This window comes from Oncorhynchus masou, chromosome 19, assembly GCF_036934945.1.
Source record: "Oncorhynchus masou masou isolate Uvic2021 chromosome 19, UVic_Omas_1.1, whole genome shotgun sequence".
Lineage (NCBI taxonomy): Eukaryota > Metazoa > Chordata > Actinopteri > Salmoniformes > Salmonidae > Oncorhynchus > Oncorhynchus masou.
Genome location: NC_088230.1, coordinates 23,076,428 through 23,103,804, shown reverse-complemented (window position 1 = coordinate 23,103,804; position 27,377 = coordinate 23,076,428). Strand labels below are relative to the sequence as shown.

Genomic DNA, 27,377 nt, shown 5'->3' with positions numbered 1-27,377 from the left:
AATCGGTATTTTTGGACACCGATTTGGATTTTCTTTACACCTTTATTTAACTAGGCAAGTCAGTTAAGAAAACATTCTTATTTTTAAATGATGGCCTAGGAATGGTGGGTTAACTGCCTTGTTCAGGGGCAGAACGACAGATTTTTACCTTGTCAGTTCGGGGATTCAATCTTGCAACCTTACAGTTGACCAGTCCAACACTCTAACCACCTGCCTCCCATTGCACTCCACGAGGAGCCTGCCTGTTACACGAATGCAGTAAGAAGCCAAGGTAAGTTGCTAGCTAGCATTAAACTTATCTTATAAAAATAAATCAAATCAATCATAATCACTAGTTAACTTCACATGGTTGATGATATTACCTATAGTGTCCTGCTTTGCATATAATCAATGCACCGCAGGGGCGCAGGGGGATGATTTAACAAAAGCACATTTGCAAAAAAAAAAAGCACAATCGCTGCACGACTGTACCTAACCATAAACACCAATGCCTTTAACTTCTTGGTGACAGGGTGCAGTATTTTCACGTCCGGATGAAATGCATGCCCAAATTCAACTGCCTGCTACTCATCCCCAGAAGATAAGATTGGATAGAAAACACTGAAGTTTCTAAAACGGTTCTAAAACGGTTTGAATCATGTCTGAGTAAAACAGAACTTATTTAGCAGGCGAAACCCCGAGGACAAACCATTCAGATTTTTTTTGTTTTGAGGTCACTTTTTTCAATGGGTTTTCATTGGGAATCCAGATTTCTAAGTGACCTTCTTGCAGTTCCTACCACTTCCACTGGATGTCACCAGTCTTTAGAAATTGGTTGAGGTTATTCCTTTGTGTAATGAAGAAGTATGGCCATCTTGAACGAGGGTTACTTGAAGTGTACTGTTAGATAGAGGCGCGTGACCAGAAAGGTAGTGTCAGTTTGTTTTCGTCCTGTATTGAACACAGATCATCCGTCTTCAATTTTAGCAATTATTTACTTAAAAAATACCTAAAGTTGTATTACAAAAGTAGTTTGAAATGTTTTGGTAAAGTGGTTAACAGTTTACAAAATATAGTAAAGTTGTCACGTTGCGCAAGTTGGAACCGGTGTTTTTCTGGATCAAACGCGCCAAATAAATGGATCCAGGCCCTGCAGTGCCTAGCTCCACTCCTATTCCCAGGTGCTCTCATTTGTTGACTTCTGTAACCGTAAAAGCCTTGGTTTCATGCATGTTAACATTAGAAGCCTCCTCCCTAAGTGTGTTTTATTCACTGCTTTAGCACTCTGACAAGCTGGACGTCCTAGCCGTGTCTAAATACTGGCTTAGGAAGACCCCAAAAAACCTGAAATTTCCATCCCTAACATTTTCCGACAAGATAGAACTGCCAAAGGGGGTGGAGTTGCAATCAACTACAGAGAGACAGAATTCTGCAGGCTTACTATCCAGATCTGTGCCCAAATAATTTGAAGTTCTACTTCTAAAAATCCACCTTTCCAGAAACAAGTCTCTCACTGATGCCACTTGCTATAGACCACCCTCTGCCCCCAGCTGTGCCCAGGACACCATGTGAATTGATTGCCCCCCCCCCAATCTTCACATACTGCTAGGTGACCTAAACTGGGACATGCAACTTGACGCTACCCATCCCTTAAGAGGGATAATTGTTATCAGCAACCGCTGAATAGCATAGCGCCTCAGTCAAATAATATTACTAAAAATATTCATAAAATCACAAGTGCAATATTGCAAAACACAGCTCAGCCTTTTGTTAATCCACCTTTCGTCTCAGATTTTGAAATTATGCTTTACAGCGAAAGCAATCCAAGCGTTTGTGTAAGTTTATCGATCGATTGACAAAACATTAAGTACACTTAGCATCAGGTAGCTTAGTCACGCAAATAAGAAAAGCAATCAAATTAATTGTTTACCTTTGATGATCTTCGCATATTTTCACTCACGAGACTCCCAGTTACACAACAAATGTTCCTTTTGTTCCATAAAGATTATTTTTATATCCAAAATACCTCCGTTTGTTTGGTGCATTATGTTCAGAAATCCACAGGAAAGAGCGGTTACGTCAATGCAGACAAATACCAAATAATATCCGTAATGTCTACAGAAACATGTCAAACGTTTCTTATAATCAATCCTCAGGTTTTTAAAAATATATAATCGATAATATATCAACCGCAAATGTCTTTCACAGTAGGAGAGGGAAAAGCAATACCTATCCAAAGTCTGTTGCGCGAGCAAAACTCATGTGACCACTTGACACAATGTTATCGTTCTGGCTCATTTTTCTAAATAAAAGCCTGAAACTATGTCTGAAGACTGTTGACACCTTAAGGAAGCAATAGGAAAAGGAATCTGGTTGATATCCCTTTAAATTGAGCAATGGGAGGCTATGGAACATGGGGTTTTCAAAATAGAAGCCACTTCCTGATTTGATTTTCTCAGGTTTTTGCCTGCAACATCAGTTCAGTTATACTCACAGACAAACTTGTGTTTTATATCCTAATCTGTCAATTATATGCATATTCTAGCATCTGGTCCTGAGAAATAGGCTGTTTACTTTGGGAACATTATTTTTCCAAACATAAAAATAGTGCCCCCTAGCTTCAAGAGGTTAACACCCCGGCCATCCTAGAATCTAAGCTTGATGCCTTCAATCTCACACAAATCAGCAATGAACCTACCAGGTACAACCCCAAATCTGTAAACATGAGCACCCTCATAGATATCATCCTAACCAACTTGCCCTCCAAATACTATGCTGTTTTCAACCAAGATCTCAGCAATCACTGCCTCATTGCCTGCATCTGTAATGTGTCTGCGGTCTAACGACCACCCCTCATCACTGTCAAACGCTCCCTAAAATACCCCCGCGATATGCAACTTTTCAGGGAAGTTTGGAACCAATATACACAGGCAGTTAGGAAAGCTGAGGCTAAACGATATCATAACCGCCATCAATGACAGACATTACTGTGCAGCCGTATTCATCGACCTGGAAAAGGCTTTCGACACTGTAAATCACCACATTCTGATCAGCAGACTCAACTTGGTTTCTCAAATGACTGCCTCGCCTGGTTCACCAACTACTTCTCTGATAGAGTTCAGTGTCAAATCGGAGGGCTTGTTGTCCGGACCTCTGGCAGTCTATGGGGGTGCCACAGGGTTCAAGTCGCTGGCCGACTCTTTTCTCTGTGTTGACCAGGGAACTCTAGCAGGGCAGAAATTTTACAAACTGACTTGTTGGAAACTTGGCATCCTATGACGTGCCACTGAGCTCTTCAGTAAGGACATTCTACTGCCAATGATTGTCTATGAAGATTGCATAGCTGTGTGCTCGATTTTATACTCTCATTTGCAACGGGTGTGGCTGAACTAGTCAAATCCACTAATTTGAAGGGTTGTCCACATACTTGTGGACAGAGGGCTTCAGAGGACCATATAACAAGGAGGGATTGAAGAACACCTGTGCCCCAGCCTTCACTACTTGTGCAAATTCAAAAGCTGTATCACTAAGCTAATGTTTCCCAACTTTGAAACCTACATCTAAAGACACAAATATAAATAAATCTTGCAGCAAAATCCCTTACTATAGGGCAAAAGACTAGTGTATATCTACAACTAAAAATGCTACACAATTGGAACAACGTCCCAGGGGTGCTGTAAATTTGTAAAGAATGCAACTTTATTTTTTCTAAGACAAATGTGCCTAGATTCCAAGACAAGTATAATTTGATTCAAATTACCTCTGCCTTACTGACATGGAAAGCCCTTGCTTCAAAATTGGACTCCTGCAGATAATCTCTTTTTAACTATGTTTGGGAGGGTGCCAAGCCACAGGCATCCAATTAAGGGGGACATTTATTTTTCCCCCTGTGCTGTTTCAAAGCAGGACACTTGCTAGGAGATGGCAAACTCCCCCGTTCGTCAGTAATGAGCAGAAAATTGCATTTATTGTGCCATTTAAAGGGCTGGTAGTGCAGCTTCTGAGATAAGCTGCAACATGGTGGCTTACTAAGAGCACAAGTAATTTCTGGTCACGGTTGAATTTTGTTTAGCTCCATCTATGAACCCAACTTGTTGCAAACAAGTATAGTTGAGAATTGTATGGAGCTTTGAAGGTGATGGAATCAAAAGCCTTGTGTTGGATTGGAAAGGTCATGTTTGGAAAAATGCTCAATATGAAACTGAGAATCAACAGAGTTGGTGTTGCACAGTTTGCAATCTTTATTTGTTGAGTGATTCCATAAGAGCCTAAACCACTGACAATCCCTGTGGAAAAACAGTGGCCAAGGCAGGATGTCGGGAACACAGTACTCTAAAAGCGGGATGTTCCCATAACCCTTCCGAATGGTTAAGCAATCTCTCACAGTCCGCAGCAGAATTAGGAGACTGAGTGACATGTAGAGTGGTCTGTTCCAACAGGAAGCTCACCACAAGACCCAATGTTGGAGTAAATCCCTACCTCCCTTTTGTCCAATCAGAATCGGAGGTACTTACCTGTAGTGACAGTATGAGTTTGACAATTGAGAGCTCTGGTATTTCTTTCTCTTTTGCAACAATTTAGAATTGGCATATCAGTGTTTGATCTGACAGCTGGCAATGGTGGCAATATGGAGCATTTGAATGGTTAGTGAGATTACTCAGAAAGTAAAGTTGAAAGCCTGTTCAACAGGGGTCTTTGAGTACACAGGGGTCATACCGAATGCTACATTTAGTCTACAACACAGATAAGTCCAAACACCACTAACAAGTGGGGGGGCTGGATCAGTGGAGAGGACTGCACACATGACTACACAATGTCCTTGATGGTAAAGTACACAGAAGAGGGAGCACGTTTACAGTCCTTCTGAGGTACTGAACAGAGGAAAGGGGACAGTTACCACCTCATACCATCTTGATGCAACTTGAAAGAAACTCATGCTCTTTGCCTGAGGTAGTCTAACAAACACCCTATGCTGTAGCTTCTCGTTCACCCTCCCATACACTACAGAGACATTTCAACCTCTTAAAGCTAATGGACCATGAGCTAAGTGTTAACCCACAGTCACAGGCTAAATCCTATAGAGCATGATTCCAGTTAAAATTTCTATATACTCAAAGACATACAGTACCAGTCAAAAGTTGACACCAACTCATTCAAGTATCTTCCTGTATTTTGTTTTACATTTCTACATTGTAGAATCATAGTGAAGACAAAACTATCAAATCATGTCGTTAAAAAACAACAACGATTGAATCAAAGTAGCCACCCTTTGCCTTGACAGCTTTGCACACACACTTGGCATTCTCTCAACCAGCTTCATGAGGTAGTCACCTGGAATGCATTTCAATTAAAAAGGTGTGCCTTGTTAAAAGTTAATTTATGGAATTTATTTCCTTCTTAATGCATTTGAGCCAATCAGTTCTGTTGTGACAAGGTAGGGGTGGTATACCGAAGACAGCCCTATTCAGTAAAAGGCCAAGTCCATATTAAGGCAAAAACACCACAAATAAGCAAAGAGAAATGACAGTCCATTACTTTAAGACATGAAGGTCAGTTAATCCGGAACACTTCAAGAAGTGCAGTCGCAAAAACCATCAAACGCTATGATGAAACTGGCTCTCATGAGGACCGCAACAGGAAAGGAAAACCCGGAGTTACCTCTGATGCAAAGGATAACTAGAAAGATTGTCTACAGCCCAAGTAATGGTCTCTGGCCCCCTCTGTTAGGGGGAGTGATGAGCTCTACAGCAGTCTCACAACTCAATTGCTGGTTTAAAACGGTTCTGACCCTCCCAAAATAGAGAATTTGTAGATAAGTGGCCTTCTTTCTGGGACTCACCCACAAACAGGACCAAGCTTGGACTGCTGAGGAGTGACGGACTCCATCCTAGCTGGAGGGGTGTTCGCATCTCATATAAGAACATAGACAGAGCTCTAACTCCTCTATTATTATTTGACCCTGCTGGTCATCCATGAACATCTTGGCCATGTTCTGTTATAATCTCCATCCAGTACAGCCAGAAGAGGACTGGCCACCCCTCAACCTGGTTCCTCTAAGTTTCTTCCTAGGTGCTGGCCTTCCTAGGGAGTTTTTCCTTGCCACCGTGCTTCTACACCTGCATTGCTTGCTGTTTGGGGTTTTAGACTGGATATCTGTACAGCACTTTGTGACATCAGCTGATGTAAGAAGGGCTTTAGAAATCAATTTGATTTAGCTCCACAATGAGATTGCCAGCTTAGTGAAGTCTGCCACAAGCACAGTGTTGTCAGCTCAGCTATCCCCATTGAGACAGTGTGTGTCAATTAAAATAAATAAAAGCCTGCATTTTCATCATGAAATCTATGCAGCCTACTCAACCACTTCTTATAGATACTGTTTACAGGCCTCCTGGGCCATATACAGCGTTGCTCACTGAGTTCCCATCGGACCTTGTAGTCATGGCAAATATTTTACTTTTTGGTGACTTCAATATTCACATGGAAAAGCCCAGACCCACTCCAAAAAACTTTGGGAGCCATCATCAACTCAGTGGATTTTGTCCTACATGTCTCTGGACCTACCTCACTGTCATACTCTGGACCTAGTTGTGTCCTGTGGAAAAAAAATATTCTTGATCTTAATGTTTTTCCTCAATCCTGGACTAATCGTACCACCATTTTATGTTTGCAACCAAGTCTGCCCAGATACCAACCCAGGATCATCAAAAGCTGTGCTACAAATTTTGGGACAACCAAAAGATTCTTTGATGCCCTTCCAGACTCCCCAATGTATCCAAGGACATTGGAGTACATACATTTTTTAAATAATAAATATAGGTTAACCATCTAACTGAGGAACTTCATTTAACCTTGTGTGATACCCTAGATGCAGTCGCACCCCTAAAAACAAAAAACATTTGTCATAAGAAACTAGCTCCATGGTATACAGAAAATACCTGAGCCCTGAAGCAAGCTTCCAGAAAATTGGAATGGAAATGGGCGTACACCAAACTTGAAGTCTTTTCCTACTAGCTTGGAAGGACAGTACTGTGAAGTATCGAAGAGCCCTCACTGCTGCTCAATCATCCTATTTTTACAACCTAATTGGGGAGAATAAGAACAATCCAAAATGTATGTTTGATACTGTCAAAGCTAACTAAAAAGCATTCCCCAAGAAAGGATGGCTTTCACTTCAGCAGTGATAAATTCATGAACTTCTTTGATGAAAAGATCATGTTCATTAGAAAGCAAATTACAGACTCCTCTTTAAATCTGCAAATTTCTTTAAAGCTCAGTTGTCCTGAGTCTGCACAACACTGCCAGGTCCTAGGATAAAGGGAGACACGCAAGTTGTTTAATCCTAATATCTCTTGACATATTCATGAAATTAGTAATGGCCTCTAATCCTTCAAGCTGCATACTGGACCCTATTCCAACTAAACTACTGAAAGAGCCACTTCCTGTGCTTGGCCCTACTATGTTGAACATAATAAATGGCTCCCTATCCACCAGCTGTGTTCCAAACTCACTAAAAGTAGCAGTAATAAAGCCTCTTGAAAAATCCAAATCTTGACAAAGATTATTTTTTTTTTTTTAAATGCTGGCCTATATCAAATCTCCCATTACTCTCAATGTGCCTTCCTGAATACAAATAATGAATACAAAACGCTTCAGTCTGGTTTTAGACTCCATCATAGCACTGAGACGTACGACCTTCGTGAGTGCAATTGCCTTTTAACGGCGTCAGACGAAGGCTCTGCATCTGTCCTCGTGCTCCTAGACCTTAGTGCTGCTTTTGATACAATTGACAAACCCAAATTGGTCTACACAGAAAGGTTCTGACCTGGTTTAGATCTTATCTGTCAGAAAGATATGAGTTTGTTTCTGAATGGTTTGTCCTCTGACAAATCAACTGTAAATTTCAGTGTTCCTCAAGGTTCCATTTTAGGACTTCTAATTGTTTACACTATACATCTCCTCTTGGTGACATCATTCGGAAATAATGTTAACTTTCACTGCTATGTGGACAATACACAGCTGAACATTTCGATGAAACGTGGTGAAGCGTCACAATTGCCTTTCCTGGAAGCCTGTGTTTCAGACATAAGGAAGAGGATGGCGGCATTTTGTCACTTCTAGATTAGACTACTGCAATGCTCTACTCTCTGGCAAACCGGTTAAAGCACAAATAAACATCAGTTAATGCTCAACATGGCTGCTAGAATCCTGACTAGAACAACAAAAAAAATGTGATCACATTACTCCAGTGGTAGCCTCTCTACACTGGCTTCCTGTTAAGGCTAGGGCTGATTTCAAGGTTTTACTGAACCTACAAAGCATTACTTTGGCTTGCTTCTACCCATCTTTCCGATTTGGTCCTGCCGTACATACCTACACATACGCTACGATCACAAAATGCAGGCCTCCTTATTGTCCCTAGAATTTCTCCAATTGAGATTCCATTTTTATGGAATGGTCTGCCTATCCGTGTGAGAGACGCAGACTTTTATCTTTACTGGAATCCTATGATTGTATAGTCTGCCCAGGGTGTCCAGAAAGGCACTGGAGGTTAGAACCACCATTGCTGTCTTAGCCTGGCTGGTTTCCCTCTCTTCACTGGGCTTCTCTGCCTCTAACCCTAATACGGGGCTGAGGCACTGGCGCTCTTCCATGCCATCCCCCTAGGAGGGGTGTATTACTTGAGTGGGTTGAGTCTCTGCCGTGATCTTCCTGTCAAGCTTGGTGCCCCCCTCGGGTTAGTGCCGTGGGGGAGATTGTCGTGGGCTATACTCGGCCATGTCTCAGGGTAAGATATTCCTCTAGTGGTGTGGGGGCTGTGCTTTGTCAAAATGGGTGGGTTTATATCCTGCCTGGTTGGCCCTGTCCGGAGTGTGGTATAGTCTCTCTCAGCTCTAGGACCATGCCTCAGGACTACATGGCCTGATGACGCCTTGCTTAAACTATGTCCACCTGTTCTGTCTGCAGCTATAAAACCCTGACCTGTTCACTGGACGTGCTACCTTGTCCCAGATCTGCTGTTTTCAACTCTCTACCGCACCTGCCGTCTCTAACTCTGAACGCTCGGCTATGAAAAGCAAACTGACATTTACTCCGGAGGTGCTGACCTGTTGCACCCTCTACAACCACTGATTATTATAATCGAACCCTGCTGGTCATCTATGAACATCTCAACCTGGCACAGCCAGAGGACTGGCCACCCTTCAGAGCCTGGTTCCTTCAGGTTTCTTCCTAGGTTCCTGCCTTTCTAGGAGGTTTTGGGCTTCTACATCTGCATTGTTTGCCATTTGGGGTTTTAGGCATATAACACTTTGTGACATCGGCTGATGTAAATAGAGCTTTATAAATAAATGTGATTGATAAGTTAGTGTTACCAGCCTCAGAAATTTCAGCCCAAACAACTGCTACAGAGTTCAAGTAACACACATCTCAACTGTTCAGAGGAGATTGCGTGAGTCAGGCCTTCATGGTCGAATTGCTGCAAAGAAACCACTTCTAAAGGACACCATTAAGAAGAAGAAACTTTCTTGGGCCAAGAAAAACGAACAATGGACATAAGACCAGTGGAAATCTGTCCTTTGATCCGATGAGTCCAAATTTGCAATTTTTGGTTCCAACCGATGAGTCTTTGTGAGACGCAGAGTAGGTGAACGGATGATCCCCGCATGTGTGGTTCCTCTGTGAAGCATTGAGGTGGTGGTGTGATGGTGCTTTGCTGGTGACACGGTCTGTGATTTATTTAGAATTCAAGGCACACTTAACCAACATGGCTACCACAGCAATACGCCTTCCCATCTGGTTTGCGCTTAGTGGGACTATCATTTGTTTTTCAACAGGACAATAATCCAAAATACACCTCCAGGCTGTGTAAGGGCTATTTGACCAAGGAGAGTGACGAGTGCTGCATCAAATGACCTGGCCTCCACAATCACCCGAGCTCAACTCAATTGAGATGGTTTGGACCGCAGAGTAAAGGACAAGCAGCCAACAAGTGCTCTACATGTGTGTGAACTCCTTCAAGACTGTTGGAAAAGCATTCCTCATGTAGCTGGTTGAGAAAATGCAAAGCTGTCAAGGCAAAGGGTGGTTACTTTGAAATATTTTGATTTGTTTCACACTTTTGGTTACAATATGATTCCTTGTGTTATTTCATAGTTGAGGTCTTCACTATTATTCTACAATGTAGAAAATCATTGAAAAAAATAAACCCTTGAATGAGTAGGTGTGTCCAAATTTTTGACTGGTACAGTATGTCAAAGAAAGAAATCTTGAAGCTGCAGGAGCATTGGCCAGGGGATAGATAATAGTACAGCAGTTATCAGCATCAATTCCCTACGACAAATACATAATTTGGTGGGTGCTTATAGTTGTCCTATTTCACACATGTACAAGTGTGTATTCATGTGTGAATTGGAAATGTGCTTTTTGCCTATCCTAACTCTTCCTGAGTCACCCGCGGAGAGTGTGGTCACAGCCAGGGTCAACCATCATCAACTGTGATCCTGGAGCAATTAGGGTTAAGTGCCTTGCTCAAGGGCACATAATATGTTACCCTTGTCGGCTCTGGGATTCAAACTGGAGCCCAAGTTACCTCAAGCAAGTCTGTATTTCTCCTAGATTGTGTCCGGTGTGGCCCAAAAGCCTCAAACAAAAACCAGAATGTGTTGTACCATAACTACCCATTGAAAGGTTTAACAATTAAGTGTGCCATGAAGACCGTTTTCAACTCTGTGCCACCGGAACATGGCATTCTTCTAGTAAGTGGACTAGTCTATCCCTGCTGGTTAATTAAAAGAGAATTATAGACTTATTTACTAATAACGCTCAATAAACTCAAATAGTGGACTATTGAACAATATAACCAGGGAACCCACCTACACTCAATATGCCAACTACCAAACCTATGGCCCTCTATGACAAGGCATCAGCAGCTTCACACAATAACTCACTGTCCAGTGTACTGCCATGCTACCCACCTTCTAATTATGAGATAAGCAACCCCAAACAATTAACCATGTCTCATTAGGCCATCTGACACAACAAGCCACAATGAGGCACTGTGTTCACTTTCATCCTTTCCAACAAATGACCTTGCAAGTAATTTGCAGGGGGAAGTATTGAAAAGTCATGAAGCATGACTTAACATTGCATCTCATCATAAATATCTCAAGAGTATACTGTAACTGATGTTTAGGCCCAATGCTTGCTGGCATTATAGAGCACAATTTAACATCAAACACTCTCCTCCTGCAAACATGCAAAGTTTAATGTGTGCGAGAAAGAGAGAAATGTAACAATTGCTATACACAATGTAACACATGGACATTTTAGAAAGCATAGCGTTTGTAATCAGCTAACATCGCTAGCGTTCTGCCTTGCAAATAAAATCAAACAAACACTGTGGCAGTGGGTCGCTGACCGTACATGCCGTTTCTGCAATCATGACTACTTTCGAAATATTCTGAGGATTTGAGGGAGTCACTAAAGAAGTCCAAGTCACGAATTGATAACCTGTTTATTCAATGCGCCATGTCTAACAACTCCAACGTTTAAGCCGATTGTAAGTAACGTTGGCTAACTAGCAACAATTATATGCCATCTCATAAATTCTTGATGTAACAAGTGCAGTATCTGCTCGTGAGTTGTGCTGCTAACATTGGCACTCTTGCTTTAAGTATTCTCTGCGAGCTATATAGTTGGTATAATTTATTCCACTGAAACTTAACCTAGCAAACCAAAATATAGCTGGGCATATCCTGAAACACATAGTTAAATCGACAATTATTAACGTCAGCTAGAGAAACTTGCAGGAGTTTCCAACACAAGGTAATGGGGGCGGGCGCAACCAATGCACAGATGGTTTACACAATTATTGTGGATGAGCGACCCCTTGTTTACATAGTTACGGCACGAATGATACACTAGTCAAATTTAGCGAGCAAGCGGTATTTTGTAAATTGTTTGGTAGCACTTGAGAGAACCAAGTAGCTAATTGACAGTCATTGATTTTAAAATTAGCCAGCTAACTTAGCTGAACCAGTATCTCTGCCTGAGAACTCTAACGCCCAGAAAGAAAGCTCTGATTCAAACTCCCATTCACCAGTTCGGCACGCGTTATAGTGTCAAAATACTTTTGTTGATCAGCCAATATGGAGTTTCGCTGAGCAACTACTGGTATCTTCATTTACACTCGTTACGGCCGGTAATTAACATCCAAAAAAGGTGTCTATAACGTTAAATATGATCAAGCAACCAAGAAAAAAGGCCTATTCTGCAAGGAACAGTTGGGGATGCTCCAATACTTAAAAACAACAACAAAAAGTTTGTTTATTAACTGCATGGCTTGCTAGCTTACCAGTTAACTAGTTACATAGCTTTGCTAACTATCTAGCAGGCTACAATCATGTAAGTAGCGTTTTAAAATAACTGATTTGTTTACCTCACTTTTATCGTTCTACCAATTGTGTGCAAATTTGGTAGCACCATAACGTTACATCAACTTACCTGATGCAGTTCAGATGAAATAAGAAAAGCTTTTACAACGTGGTCTCGTGAACATTTGCTCTGATAAACCTAAAATTGAAATTCCCAGACCAAAATCTGTCTGAGAAAATCCAACTGTCGATAATACACTAACTCCCCCCAGTAAATAAAAATACACGTGCCTCTCCAATTTAATTGGCTTGGGCATTTCACAAGTATCAGAGACTGCATTTTGATTGGTTCCTCCACCAGTCTGTAAATGTCAGCGTTTTCTATTGGTGGCCTAAAATTATTAGCATGTTGTGTTGGGGTGGTGAAGTGGCTCCCACTACTGAAAATATATTGTAATTGAAATTAATTTTCCATTTACAGTAATATCCAATGATAATTGGTTGAAATATTGCCTTTAAGTTTCTTTTGGAAATCAATTTGGAGCATAAACAACACAGGATCATTTTTTATCTGAACAGACTAAACATATATTTTTTAAATAGGCCCAATTTAATATCACAGAGTAATGTGTTCCAAGTTCAACAACAGCAGCATCAGATGACTTACAGTACCAGACAAAAGTCTGGACACACCCACTGATTCAAAGGTTTTTCTTTATTTTTGCTATTTTCTACATTGTGGAATAATAGTTTGGACATCCAAACTATGAAAAAACACATATGGAATCATGTAGTAACCAAAAAAAAAAAACGTTAAACAAATCCAAATCTATTTTATATTTGAGATTCTTCAAAGTAGCCACCCTTTGCCTTGATGACAGCTTTGCACTCTTGGTTCTCTTAACCAGCTTCATGAGGTAGTCACCTGGAATGCATTTCAATTAACAGGTGTGCCTTGTTAAAAGTTAATGTGTTTGAGCCAATCAGTTGTGTTGTGACAAGGTAGGGTTGGTATACAAAGATAGCCCTATTTAGTAAAATACCAAGTCCATATTATGACAATAACAGCTCAAATAAGAAAAGAGAAATGACAGTCCATTATTACATTAAGACATGAAGGTCAGTCAATCCGGAATATTTCGAGAACTTTTAAAGTTTCTTCAATTGCAGTCGCAAAAACCATCAAGCGCTATGATAAAACTGGCTCTCATGAGGACCGCCACAGGAAAGGAAGGCCCAGAGTTACCTCTGAAGCAGAGGATAAGTTCATTAGTTACCAGTCTCAGAAATCAGCAATTAACTGCACCTCAGATTGCAGCCCAAATAACTGCTTCACAGAGTTCAAGTAACAGACACATCTCAACATCAACTGTTTAGAGGAGATTGCGTGAATCAGGCCCTCATGGTCAAATGCTGCAAAGAAACCTCTATTAAAGGACACCAATAAGAAGAGACTTGCTTGGGCCAAAAAACACGAGCAATGGACATTCGACAGGTGGAAATCTGTCCTTTGGTCTGATGTGTCTTTGTGAGAGGCAGAGTAGGGAAATGTATGATCTCCACATGTTTGGTTCCCACCGTGAAGCATGGAAGAGGAGGTGCGATGGTGCTTTGTTGGTGACACTGATTTATTTAGAATTCAAGGCACACTTAACCAGCATGGCTACCACAGCATTCTTCAGCAATACGCAATACCATCTGGTTTGCGATTTGTGGGACTATCATTTGTTTTTCAACAGGACAATGATCCAAAACACACTTCCAGGCTGTGTAAGGGCTATTTGACCAAGGAGAGTGATGGAGTGCTGCTTCAGATGACCTGGCCTCCACAATCACCAAACCTCAATGCAATTGAGATGGTTTGGGATGAGTTGGACTGCAGAGTGAAGGAAAAGTAGCAAACAAGTGCTCAGCATGTGGGAACCCCTTCAAGACCGTTGGGAAAGCATTCCTCATGAAGCTGGTTGAGAGAATGCCAAGAGTGTGCAAAGCTGTCATTAAGGCAAAGCGTGGCTATTTAAACAATCTCAAATATAAAATATATTGTAATTTGTTGAACACTTTTTTGGTTACTACATGATTCCGTTTGTGTTATTTCATAGTTTTGATGTCTCCTACTATGACAATGTAGAAAATAGTACAAATAAAGAAAAACCCTTGAATGAGTAGGTGTGTCCAAACTTTTGACTGGTATTGTATATCAACAGCTTTACTTGGCAAAACAAATAAAGAATGGACCACCTTGCTGCAGGGTAGTGCAGCAGCACACACAAAACAATCATTAGCACTTTCGCTTGCCATCAAATATCCATTACAGAGCAGATATTCGGTTGTGGGCACTGAGGATCAATAGATACCATTAAAGTCTAGGAGGTTGAGGGTTCATTATTAATGCATTGCCTCTTATTGTATGTTTGTAGCGAAATGGATCAATGGCCTTGTCTTTGTTTATAACCTTGACATGCTAGTACTTACTGCACAAGGTACATTAAGTTACTTACTCGTACATTGCTACTGTGTTGTACCATTTAACAGGACTGTGCTCTTGAGGTCTAAAGAGACACTCACAACACTGTCATGTGATAGGGTCATATGTCAAAAGGCCTGCATCTTAAACATCAAACCATGATGAAACCAAAACCAACATCTTAATTTCAGCCAACCAAATAATACATAAAATAGACTGAGGAATCACATTTTAAATATGCATTTTGTCAGAAGGTTTTGAAAGGTAAATATCAAATAGCAAGCACAAATGTAAAACAAGTCTTTCTTCACACATAAAAGTAACATCCAACTCACCAGTAGAAGATGATCAACAGTTGAGAGGAACATCCACCGATTCATTCCAAGTGATCCATGTGCAAAATAAAAGCAAAGGGAGAATTAGGCCTATAATTAATGTCATAGTTTCATATGCTTTCAGAGTTTGTGCGACATAAGATCACACCCATATACTGTAGACTTTAAAATGAGAAGTAAGAGAGAAATTATGTACCTCAATAGTGTTTTTGCTGTTTAAACCACAAATAATCAATTACAGATTACAGACATACATCCTAGTTCCAGTTGATTAGCATGATATGTGCTGTGATACTACCAGGGAATCCAACTGTCCTCTGTTACCCCCCCAGGATTGTTGTTTCTAATCAAATCCCAAAACATGGTGACAGATTTACCCCAAGGGATTAGTTAGAAGAATTATCACAATCCACCAACTGGCCCGTAGATAGCAAATGCATTTTAAAAAAACGAGTGTATTAAAAGATACCCTAGCTGCTTACTCTTTGACGGCAAAGAGGTTGCTCTTGGTTAATAACATCACCAACGGTAGAAGAGCTAGGTCAGGTTAGCCTTTGATGCGGTAAATTCCAGTACATCTAGGTCTCCTTACTGCTGACCAATGAGGAGGGCTAGTGTTAAAGGAAACAGTGGATTAAGAGGGAGAGAGACAAAGTACTTGGAGCAGTGACTCTCACTGTGTGCACGTAAATCCTGTTGATGCTATCTTGGGGCAGAGTCTTGAACACAGCCAGCCTGGTTAAAAAGATTACTTTATAAGGATGTGTGTTTGACTGATGATTGAGTTGACAGCAACTGCTCTCTTCATAATGTTTTCATGCAATAGCCTCTCTGTAATGTCATAAATGGATTCCATGATGCAGGATGACTTTGAGGTGTACAGGTGCCTGACAGTGGAGCCAATTGAATGTCTCAAATGCCATGAATTGTAATCCTTCACTTTATAATCTGTTTTATGACTGCACGCGTACATGCCTTTAATGACTGACATTCAGTACATACCACAATCAATTAAACACCTTTGAGATGATTATGTACATTTCAAGAATATTTCAGTGTAAGAAGAGGTTTTTTGATTTTTGTGAAACACACACACAGCTACAATTTACATGTAAAACATCTTAAAATGGTGGTTCTATGAATGATAGCTGTTGTATAACATTGCACCCCAATTTTCATTATTCTATTTACTATGAAAAATTAATCAACAAAACATGCTCTGTAACCAGAGCCTATGTTCCTGTGGTACACATATCCTGGATGAAGGAACTGTGAGCAAATATAGGCGTTTCAGATTCTCACTCACCTCAGAGATTGTGTACTTCAATTCACATAGGCACCAAGAGATAAGATGGGGAGATAGGTGAAAGCCTGGAGAGTCTGTCTGCTTCTGTTCGGTTAAAGAACGAGTCGCCAAACTGGTCCTGCTATTACACCTGTTCCCTTTTTGTGATAGCAGGTATCTCCCCCACAATCTGAAACCAAATCCAGTGGTGTAGTCACAAAACACAAACAAAGGCGTTAAACGGTAGAGAGAAGAACATACATGAGCCTTTTTTTCAAGGCATTGTTTGTTCCGCAAACAATACAGGTGTTACCTGGGGAGAGGATGGTGAACAAGGAAGAAGTATCGTGGGGTACTTTTAAAAGATTGTATGGAAAGGTAACATTAATTACACTTTGACGTAATATTTCAATACAGTATAAGCTCAATGTTGCATAATGACAAACTGCTGGCTTGTTTAGAGATCTGCCCTTCACTTCAATGTGTGTGACTTCTGTCTTTATTACAGGAGGGTGTATATTATGTATTGATTTAAATCAGTCTTTTCCTGCCAGTTATTTAAATACACGAAGAAAGGCGACATACAGTTATAAAAACTCTATTCTATCTAGTTTGTGTCGCCTTTGTTCTAGGACTGGGTTCGGGTTGTACACTAGGCCATCTACACAGCATGTGTGCGTTACCATGTCCTGAGTCTTAGGTCTCTCGTTATGTAGTGTTGTCTCTCTTGTCATGTGTGTTTTGTCCTATATTTGTTATTATTTATTTATTTTTTATCCAGCCCCCGTCCCCGACAAAGGCTTTTTGCCAGACCATCATTGTAAATAAGAATGTGTTCTTAAGTGACTTGCCTAGTTAAATAAAGGTCAAATAAAAAAGCTAGCTAATTTAATTCCGTTTCCAGTTTCGTTTACAGACAAACAAATATAAAAAGGTAACACGTTGCCTTGATTGTCAAAAACTGGTTCTAACGTTTGTTTTTGTCATAAGCGTATGTAATTTGATCATTTTGAGCATCCGTAGTCTTGTGTTTACATGTGTAGTGAGTTATGTTAGCTCGGAGTAAGCACATATTTTGCAGGTTTGCTGCAAAAAGTACCATTTAACTTTATGCTGAAAACAAATGCTGGACATTTTGTTTTTATTCTCTACAGAGCTAGCCTTTCAGTTTGCTAGCGACGTTACTAGCTACCTTGAATTATACGTGTTTTAACAGATGACAGGAGCTAGTTAGCTAAAGGTAGCTAGCTAGTAATAAAAGACTGAATGCTATGGCCTGGTCACGCGTGAGTTAACTATCCTTCCTCCAAATGCTATGTAGCTAGCTAACGTTAGCTGGTTAGTCTCATTTAGGTTGTCCTGCTCAGACTTCAATTCTTAAATCTATTAGAGGGATTTGCCTGCTTCACAGAAAGCTTGCAGTCCGAGAACATCAATGCAAACTGCACGAAGCCCCACGCTAAATTTGACAAAGGAAGCTAATCAAAACGGTTTCTACTTTTCTGTATTTACCTCAAGGTCAGGTAACTTCTTTGGAATGCAGTCGGTCACTGGGACTGATTATGCTGTCGCGCTCGAGACGAGTAGCAAGGAACATGACAACGACCTCTTGCTGTCACCTGCACATGATCCATCGACTGATATAGTTGGTGCTGAGGAAAGTCACTTGCATTGCAATGTGAAGGCGCTCATCGCCCCTGTTAAGAAATATATATAACCTATTATCATCACAGAAATGCGCTAAATGAGTGGAACCTGGCCTCTTTGATTCCAAAGTTTGAGGGTGGGGCGTGACAGCTTTTCATTGACTCTGTGTGAAACAGCACCTTCGTCTTCCACATTGTAATTTGGAACAGCGATTGAGGAAGTCGACAAAACCGTTCCATTGTTTCTGCAACTACATCCCCCTAACAAGCAATGTTTACAATGTCTTCTACCCTCTTGTGGCTTTGAGACGCTATTGACTCTTGTCAAGGAGGGAAATTTAAGTAGTCCAACCTCAATGGAAAATTGAAAGACTTAATTTCACTAGCGACTTGCTGTTTATTATCTATGCATAGTCACTTTACCCCTACCTAATGTACAAATTGCCTCGACCAACCTGCATATTGATTCGGTACTGGTACCCCCTTTATATAGCCTCATTATTGTTACTTTTTTTGTAACAACTGCGTTGTTGGTTAAGGGCTTGTAAGTAAGCATTTCACGATAAGGTGAAACACCTGTTGTATTCGGCTCATGTGACAAATTTAAAATGAGATTTGAAAAAGATAACTATTATTAGAGAATTGTGAGAACATTCTCAGAACATCAAAGGTTAAGTGCATTCCATAGTCATTGGATGACATGCTGCACAAACAGATAGAGCCCCCTTATTTTTTTTTTTATATATATTTTTTCATCGAAGTACATTATATTGTTTTGTACTGTCTTGGTGGTGGCCAGTTCCATGGCTTAATATCAGAAGTTCTAGGATCATCGCTCTCGCACTGCATCATAAGAAACTGTTTGCATTCTTGTTGTTGTCAAAGCACCACAATGGATGGGGTGGAGTCACACCACAGCAGGTTGGTGGCACCTTAATTGGGAAGAATGGGCTCGTGTTAATGACTGGAGTGGAATGGTATCAAACACATGGTTTCCAAATGTTTGAATCCATTTACTCCGTACTGGACATTATTATGAGCCGTTCTCCCCTCCGCATCCTCCTGTGAGTCACACACATAATCCATTCAGTCAGACCATACATTTTACTATGAGCAGTTTTTTTTTCTGTTGCTCAACTACTTTCAAGGAATAGCTTGTGTTCACTAGCTTCAAATATGAATTACATTCACCCAGAGTCTTGACACACTTTTGTTGGAAATTATGTCTGCGATATTTGGAGGATCCATCTTAGCCATTTGCATGCTGTCATCATCTCCCCCTTGTTCCTCTGAAAATGAAATAGTGAAGAGGATCAAGAAGAGACCCTAAAAGCCACGTGGAAGTAAACAGAAGTCCAAGTCATCAGAATGCTCTGACAATCTCATGTCAGAACTTCCATTCGCAGCTACAGCAATATGAAACAACCTTGGCTGTAAACAGTTTATGCCATTTTATTTATGCATTTGTATCTCGGTTAACTTAAATTCCCATTTCCAGACTAATCTAACATGGTTGTAACATACCTTTTTCTAGAGAGGATGAGTTCAGTAGTTACCATGACAGGGCTCTATGCTGGTGGCACCAACTCTAAGTCTATAATGACTGGTTATTTGTAGTAGTTGCCAATTGATTCAAGGACCTTCCTTGTACCGCAGCTGCCCTTGAATTCAAATTTCCTCCAGCTGCCTAGTGGCGATAAATAATGCATTGTTGACTTGACTCGCGGTTGGTTTTACAGAAGGGCAGTCAAATCCAACTACAGAATAGCAGAATCACACATTTGTCTCCTGTAAAACACTAATCATTGTGCTCCATTTCCCCTAGTTACCAAGCCAGAGGCCAATTTGAAGAAGAAGCGAAAGAGAGGTAGGTGGGTGTTTGGTTAGAGAGTGAGGAGGATGCAGAGAGAAAGAAAACACAAGGCCCAAACTACTTTGTTTCAATACCCATCACATATCGTAAAGTACAATTTTATGAATTTGTTTTTTTATTTGTTGTTAAGTAAATGTTATTTTTATTTTGCGGTTTTTCTTAAAAGTTTCTCCACATGAGCTCACTGATAATTGGAATAAATTACTGCTTGTTTCACTTTAAATGTGATCACAAGGCAACTGCTGGAACTGGATGGCCAAAGAGTGAATGGCATGCTCTACTTGTGCAGATCTGTGCAGGCCCTGGTGATGCAGAGGGACTCCAGACTCACTCGGGCTCTGGTGCCTGTAGCCAGTCTCCACATCACGCTGCTGGTGACCCACTTGGCCAGTCAAGAGGAAGTAAACTTGTGAGTATCTGCAGCTGATCTCACTTATTTCAACCAAACAGCCACCATCTGTTTATAGATGGCAGAAGCTATATTCTGTCTGTTTCTTTATCCTACACATTTGCAGAGAGAATACTGATTTAAAATATAATTTGTCCATAGGTGAAAATATTCAGTGCAGTGTGGTATTTTCTGAAAACATACAGTAAAACACAATGTAGGTAACCACTTCCACTTTCTTGAACCTCCATAGCCACTAAATATATAGTCCTAGAACTGTATCTCCCTATGACTAACACATGGCTACATGTCTGACTGTGTACACATTCCAGGAAATGTATATTTGCATTACTAAATATTGCAGGGGTAAATGTATGTATTAGCCTGACTGGCCGGTGTGTGACTGTGGTGGAATGAGGATGAAGTAGAGAGAGAGCGAGGGATGGAGGGGATTAATGCTGTGCTCTGCTGACTGCAGGGCAGTGTGTGCAGTGGCCCAGATGAAGGCATCACTGCAGGACCTGCTGCGGGGGCGAGAGATCATCCTGCCCTTCCACAGCATCGGACACTTCAGGAAGGTGGCGTTTTGTAGAGTTGCCCCAGGGAGAGAACCTTGTCAAACTGGTCCAGATCGCAGGTGGGTGCTACTGCTAGTCGGCTGCTGCTCCCCCACCCAACCCCCCTCTCCTTACTCTCTCGCTTCCCATTCTCCTCCACCTGCTTTCATCCCGTGTGCGGAGTCTTTGCAGTCACTCACCGTGTCTTTCTAGCTGTATATTGATATGATTTGGGCTGCCAATTTTAGAATAAATCTGTGTATATGAGCATTGTTTTTAGCCATTTTAAATGGTATGCTTTCATAAATGAATATTTAAGCTGCAATATCAATTATTTATACAGCACATTTCAGACATGGAATGCAACGCAATGTGCGTCACGGGGTGGGGAGAATAATCGAATTAACAAGGAAAATAACTTAAATATTTACTACATAAAAGGATAAACTAAAGATTAAAAACTGAATGACTAAAAAGCAGCCTAAGGAAAAGCAATGCTAAAAAGGTGTGTTTCAGTCCCGCTTTACTTACTTTGCTTTACTCAGTAATTTGTTGGAACACCTTTGGCAGCGATTACAGCCTCGAGTCTTCTTGGGTAAGAAGCTACAAGCTTGGCACACCTTTATATGGGAAGTTTCTCACATGCTTCTCTGCAGATCCTCTCAAGCTCTGTCAGGTCGCTGCACAGCTATTTTCAGGTCTCTCCAGAGATGTTCGATCTGGTTAAAGTCCGGGCTCTGGCTGGGCCACTCAAGGACATTCAGAGACTTGTCCCAAAGCTGTGTGCTTAGGATCATTGTCCTGTTGGAAGGTGATCCTTCGCCCCAGTCTGAGAACCTGCTCCAGAGTGCCCAGGACTTCATCAAGGATCTCTCTGTACTTTACTCCGTTCATCTTTCCCCCGATGCTGACTAGTCTCCCAGTCTCTGCCGCTGAAAACATCCCCACAGCATGATGCTGCCACCACCATGCTTCACCGTAGGGATGGTGCCAGGTTTCTTGATGCTTGGCATTCAGGCTAAAGTGTTCAATCTTGGTTTCATCAGACCAGAAAATCTTGTTTGTCATGGTCTGAGTCCTTTAGGTGTGTTTTGGCAAGCTCCAAGCGGGCTGCCACTCTACCGTAAAGGCCTGATTGGTGGAGTGCTGCAGTGATTGTGGAAGATTCTCCCATCTCCACATAGGAACACTGGAGCTCTGTCAGTGACCATCGGGTTCTTGGTCACCTCCCTGACCAAGGCCCTTCTCCCCCGATTGCTCAATTTGGCTGGGCGGCCAGCTCGAGGAAGAGTCTTGGTGGTTCCAAACTTCTTCCATTTAAGAATGATGGAGGCCTCTGTGTTCTTGGACCTTCAATGCTGCAGACTTTTCTTGGTACCCTTTCCCAGATCTGTGCCTCGACACAATCCTGTCTCGGCACTCTACAGACTTACTTCGACCTCATAGCTTGGTTTTTGCTCTGACATGCACTGTCAACAGTGGGACCGCTGTTTTATATAGACAAGTGTGTGCCTTTCCAAATCATGTCCAATCAATTGATTTTACCAAGTTGTAGAAACATCAAGGTTGATCAATGGAAACGGGATGCACGTTAGCTCAATTGGATCTCATACCAAATGGTCTGAATACTTGTGTAAAGTAAGTATTCATTATGGGGTATTGGTTGTAGGTTGATGCGGGAAAATGTTTTTAATACATTTGAGTAATGCTGTAACGTAACAACATTTGGATCTGAGTACTTTCTGAAATCACTATGTATGAACTGCACAACATGGAACCTTGTGGAACGCCACATGTGATATGTTTTCTCTGAGTTATGTTCAAGTGTGACACTAATGGTTAAATAGGTCCTAAACCAATTTAGGACCGGAGAATGTAACTTTTTGGGCGACCTGATCAAATTCACATTTTATTTATTTTTTATTTCACCTTTATTTAACCAGGTAGGCTAGTTGAGAACAAGTTCTCATTTACAACTGCGACCTGGCCAAGATAAAGCATAGCAATTCGACACATACAATAACAGTTACACATGGAATAAACAAAACAGTCAATAATACAGTAGAAGAAAACAAAAAGTCTATATACAGTGAGTGCAAATGAGGTAAGATAAGGGAGTTAAGGTGGCGAAGTAATTACAATATAGCAATTAAACACTGGAATGGTAGATGTGCAGAAGATGAATGTGCAAGTAGAGATATTGGGGTGCAAAGGAGCAAGATAAATAAATAAATACTGTATGGGGATGAGGTAGGTAGATAGATGGGCTATGTGCAGTGATCTGTGAGATGCTCTGACAGCTGGTGCTTAAAGCCAGTGAGGGAGATATGATTTCTGAGGTGCATATTGAAGATATTGGACTAACTGTCCATTTTACTTTTCATCAGCCAACAAGATGAGTAGGCCTAACGAACAGCAAAAACACTAGCCTATGTCAGTCTACTATCTCTCATAGTACAAAAGTTGACATTCTGTGCGAGAAATAAATATTCCGAACATAGTCTGGGTCAGTTGTGCCAGATCCCAAATTTAATACCACTAGCATCAAACTTTTTTCCGCAATGTATGCATAAGATCACAACATTTAGCTTAAAATGTTGATAGCCTAATAGTGTACTTCTGCACAAGCCAGCTATGCGCTCGTTGTAGTAGGCTATAAGCGCAAATGTTCCATTAGCAGAAGTGACCGCAAATGTAATTATGCATGTAATACTTTTATTATGAAGGTGCATTTTTATGGTGACAATGATCTTCCCCAAACTTTAAAACGCACTCGCTGCTTATGTATGCCAGTTAGGCTTGTCACGAACTGTCTCGTAGCCCGTAAAAAAAGGGAGAAAACGTTGAGATATCGGCATAACAAAATATATTTATTAAACTTAACTATATGATTAACTGTGTGTGTATATAGATGGTGTTGAAAGGTGCCATAACAAATGAACTCAAAGAAGCCCCAAATTGCCACAACTAAAAACAAGTGTGTCTGCGTGGAGAGAGTCTTTTCAATGTATGGGGGAAAGGCGTATTTATTTATACCCAGAACACTCCTGAGCCCAGGGGTGTCCCATGTTGCTGATGACCATCCCGGCTCCGCCCACCGACATCCTGTACGAGCAGACAGAGTGGGAGGGTTGTCACAGGCTCAACACCCCTTGTAAAGCGGATTAAGGTGCTTAATTTTAAGAAGTTATGTTCTCTAGTTGTGATCCAAACCATATCAAGACAATGGGCTAGGCTACATGAGGTGTGCGCGTATTATTCGAAAAAGTGGTTAATTTGTGCCAGCCAGGTAGGCTATACTCCTGTTGTAAAGAAAACCAATGTGCTTAATATTAGGGAAGTTGAGATATAGAAAGCTGATGGGATCCTTTATTTTTTATAGAAGCAATCACGTAATTGCATAGCCTATAGATATGTTGCGCAACATTAGCTCATGGGCTCTCATGAAATTTTTGATTACATTTGCATTGATGTCACAGTGGTTAGAGGGCTGCGTACCAGGCAGTTAGCACGTTTGGTTGGCTGCTCATGACCACCAGAGCTTGGAGAAGCCTACTTACCGTGACTTAACTGGCGGTCACTTGTCTTCACTTGCCTTCGTGACTGGGAGTAATACGGTCACCACAACAGCCCTAGTCATAGATCAGTTATTGTCATTGAAAGCAAGTCTAAGAAGCGGTAGATCTGTTCAATGGGCACTTTTTCTGCTTCTATGTGTTTGCATCTTTCAGTTTTGTGCACCGGCTGAAAATACAAGTATTTGTAGTTATGGAAAATATATTTCACACAATGTTTGTCTACACTAAACTTGTTTGTTTTGTCACAAACTGAAATTTGGCTTACTTCCAATTTTAGCAACCACAAAATGGTGGAGCTATTTCTGCATTATAGTGCATCTTAAATGTTTTGCTTTTGTTTCTCGCATAATGAAAATCTGATATCTTTATTATTTTGTACTTTTTAGATATTACAAGCTTTTTTCAATGAGGCTGTGCTTTTTTTAGATGGAGAAAGCTTCCCTAAAATAGAGACACTAACAGATTATCAGCTGCTGTCTTTTACTGCCCATTTGTGTTCTTCCACTAACCCCTATACCCCCCGCCCTCTCCACCTATTGATTATCTCCTTGTCTTACACCACTCTGGCTTAAAGTTGCTCTCTCCCTCGTGGTCCTGAACTACAAATAGATCTGCTGTTGTTTTTCCCATCACCCTCGCTCTGTCTCTGGTCATTTGCGCCAGGTCTTGTGAGGAAAACGTTTGAGGAGAAATGCATCTCGTCTGGTGACCGCAAAGCCTTCAAGCCTCACCTTACCTTCATGAAGCTGTCCAAAACTCCTCCTCTACACAGTCAGGTGAGCCTCCTCACTCCTGCTGGAACGATATGCATAGAGAAAACACAGCTGTGTGGAGATCTAGCGCAGCTTCATTATCCCTTCTTACTGGTAACCTTTTTTGAGGGATACCTTATTTTGTTTTGTAGGTTAAGATTGTTAGAGAATTCAAAGCCAAGTGTGTGCGTGTGTATTTATTCTGTCTTTCATATCAATTTACGCTATTTACCCTGCAAGACCAAAGTCCTTATGATAATGTCATTGATTATAATAATGTGTAGATTATCATGAAATAAGTCTGATTATGCACATTCAGTGATTTAGGAATGAAAATCAGTAGTTGTAATAATACAATATACTTGACAGTTTTTTTTTTTATAAATGTAACCTTTATTTAGCTTGGCAAGTCAGTTAAGAACAAATTCATATTTACAATGATGGCCAAACTGGCACGACGCTGGGCCAATTGTGCTCCGCCCTATGGGACTCCAGTCACGGTTGGATGTGATAGTCTGGATATGCTTTCATAGTGTAAGCCATTTATAAACTTAACAGTATCTTTATACTAAGTCACTGTCCCATGGCAGGAAGAAGACCCTTTGATCAAATTGTGAACCATGATATTCATTCAGGTTGAGTGAATTTGTAGCAGCGGTCCACTGTGTGACATGTTTACTGTCCTGGCTGAGTGAATGATGTTTATGGCAGTCGATGTACAGTGGTCTGGCAAGGGGAGTAGGGATGAGGAGCATTTGACCTGGAGGAGGGGAAGATGGACGCTCCCTGCTTTATCGGTTTGTTGGCAGTGGATGACCTATTTCCTGCTGGTGTTATCGTTCCCACCAGACAACAGGCAGCCTGTGGATGGGTGTGTTCTGAAACATCCATATCTGGTCAGATGTGACATTGTGCACATCCCCATGTCTGTCTGTGTTGTCTCCCAGGGTTTAAAGAAGCTGTACTCTGACTACGCTCGTCACCACTTTGGAAACGAGAGGGTGTTCAGACTGGCCCTCTACTCAATGGTGAAGAAAAAGACCCCAGATGGATTCTACCACCGAGGTCAGTTTCGGTGAGTAGAACCATGAGGCAGACTTGAAAATATTGTAACTGAAAATCTCATCTGCTGTCCGCATTGACATAATTTTCAATTCAAAGAGATGAACACAACGTTTTTTGCTTCATACCTACTGTACCACTTCAATATCACATGAATCATGCATATAACTTGATTTACTCCAAAACTTGGGAGGTAAACTAAACCTGAGGAAAGTCTAAATATCATAATACAGACTAATAGTGAGTACAGTGGGGATTTTCTTACTGGGATTTAATATTTATCCAAGAAAAATGTCCAGAACCAGTTCATATAATGTGATGTAGCAAGGGATGTTATTGTTTTTTAGCCTAGATGTTATTTTCAAACTGCCCCTTGATGTTACTGAACGGAATTCTTGCGGGTTGCTTTGTTTTTATTTTGACCAGCAGAGGGAGTGTAATCATCTTTTTTTAGGTGATTGTCTGTGAGGGTGGTGCTTTTCCTCTACATCATCTGGTCAATTCTTTACCCAGGGACTAACATTAGGAGGTTTAAGATGCTTGTTGTTCAGACCTGCCTTGATATTCCTCAGAGGTTTGTTCTGACAATCAATAGGATGCTCATAATCAAGACAGAATTGGTGGGGTTTGTGTTTTGTGGCTTTTAGTACTTGTTTTTTGTTTGAATTCCCTGCTTGCTTTCTTTGGATTTATAAATTATTTGAGGATGATGTTCTTCTCTGGGAACAAGTGTCCTTGTCAGCCTTTCACTTCGTGTTCTATTTTGAGTAAACCACAGAACAGATCTTTTTTCGAATTAGCCTAATTGTTTAAAAGCCCAGCAATGTTTATGTTTGGCCTCCAACTTCTGGAGATTTAATTTTTTCTCTTAAAGCCACTTAAAAACAAACTTGGCAAAAGTCGAATGCACCCGCGGTGAGAGAAATATTCTGTGTGAGATCAGCTAAAGGCTTGGAATTCATTAGCCAGTACACAGAGCTGACGAGGGAAAAAGCGTTGTGGGAACAGGGCAGCCTAATTCATGTGCACTGACTGCCTCCACTGTGCGCTCCTCTGGCTGGATGTGTTAAGTCTGCTTTTTAAG

At 41.0% G+C, this 27,377-nt stretch overlaps 1 protein-coding gene and 1 pseudogene across 8 annotated transcripts in view; one reads left to right on the top strand and one right to left on the bottom strand.

The window, feature by feature from the left end:
- Positions 1 to 16,547, bottom strand: part of LOC135506020 (protein 4.1-like) — a 94,102-nt gene extending 77,555 nt beyond the window's left edge. For 7 of the 8 annotated variants that reach the window (XM_064925354.1, XM_064925363.1, XM_064925359.1 and 4 more), the window contains exon 1: positions 15,153 to 15,622. The gene's annotated coding sequence lies outside the window, so the exon portion shown is untranslated. Of the gene's footprint in view, positions 1 to 15,152; positions 15,623 to 16,458 lie in introns of those variants that run through there. The other variant, XM_064925356.1, reaches the window with a different exon arrangement.
- A 78-nt stretch (positions 16,548 to 16,625) lies between these two features.
- LOC135506021 (A-kinase anchor protein 7-like) overlaps positions 16,626 to 27,377 on the top strand; it is a 38,223-nt pseudogene continuing 27,471 nt past the window's right edge.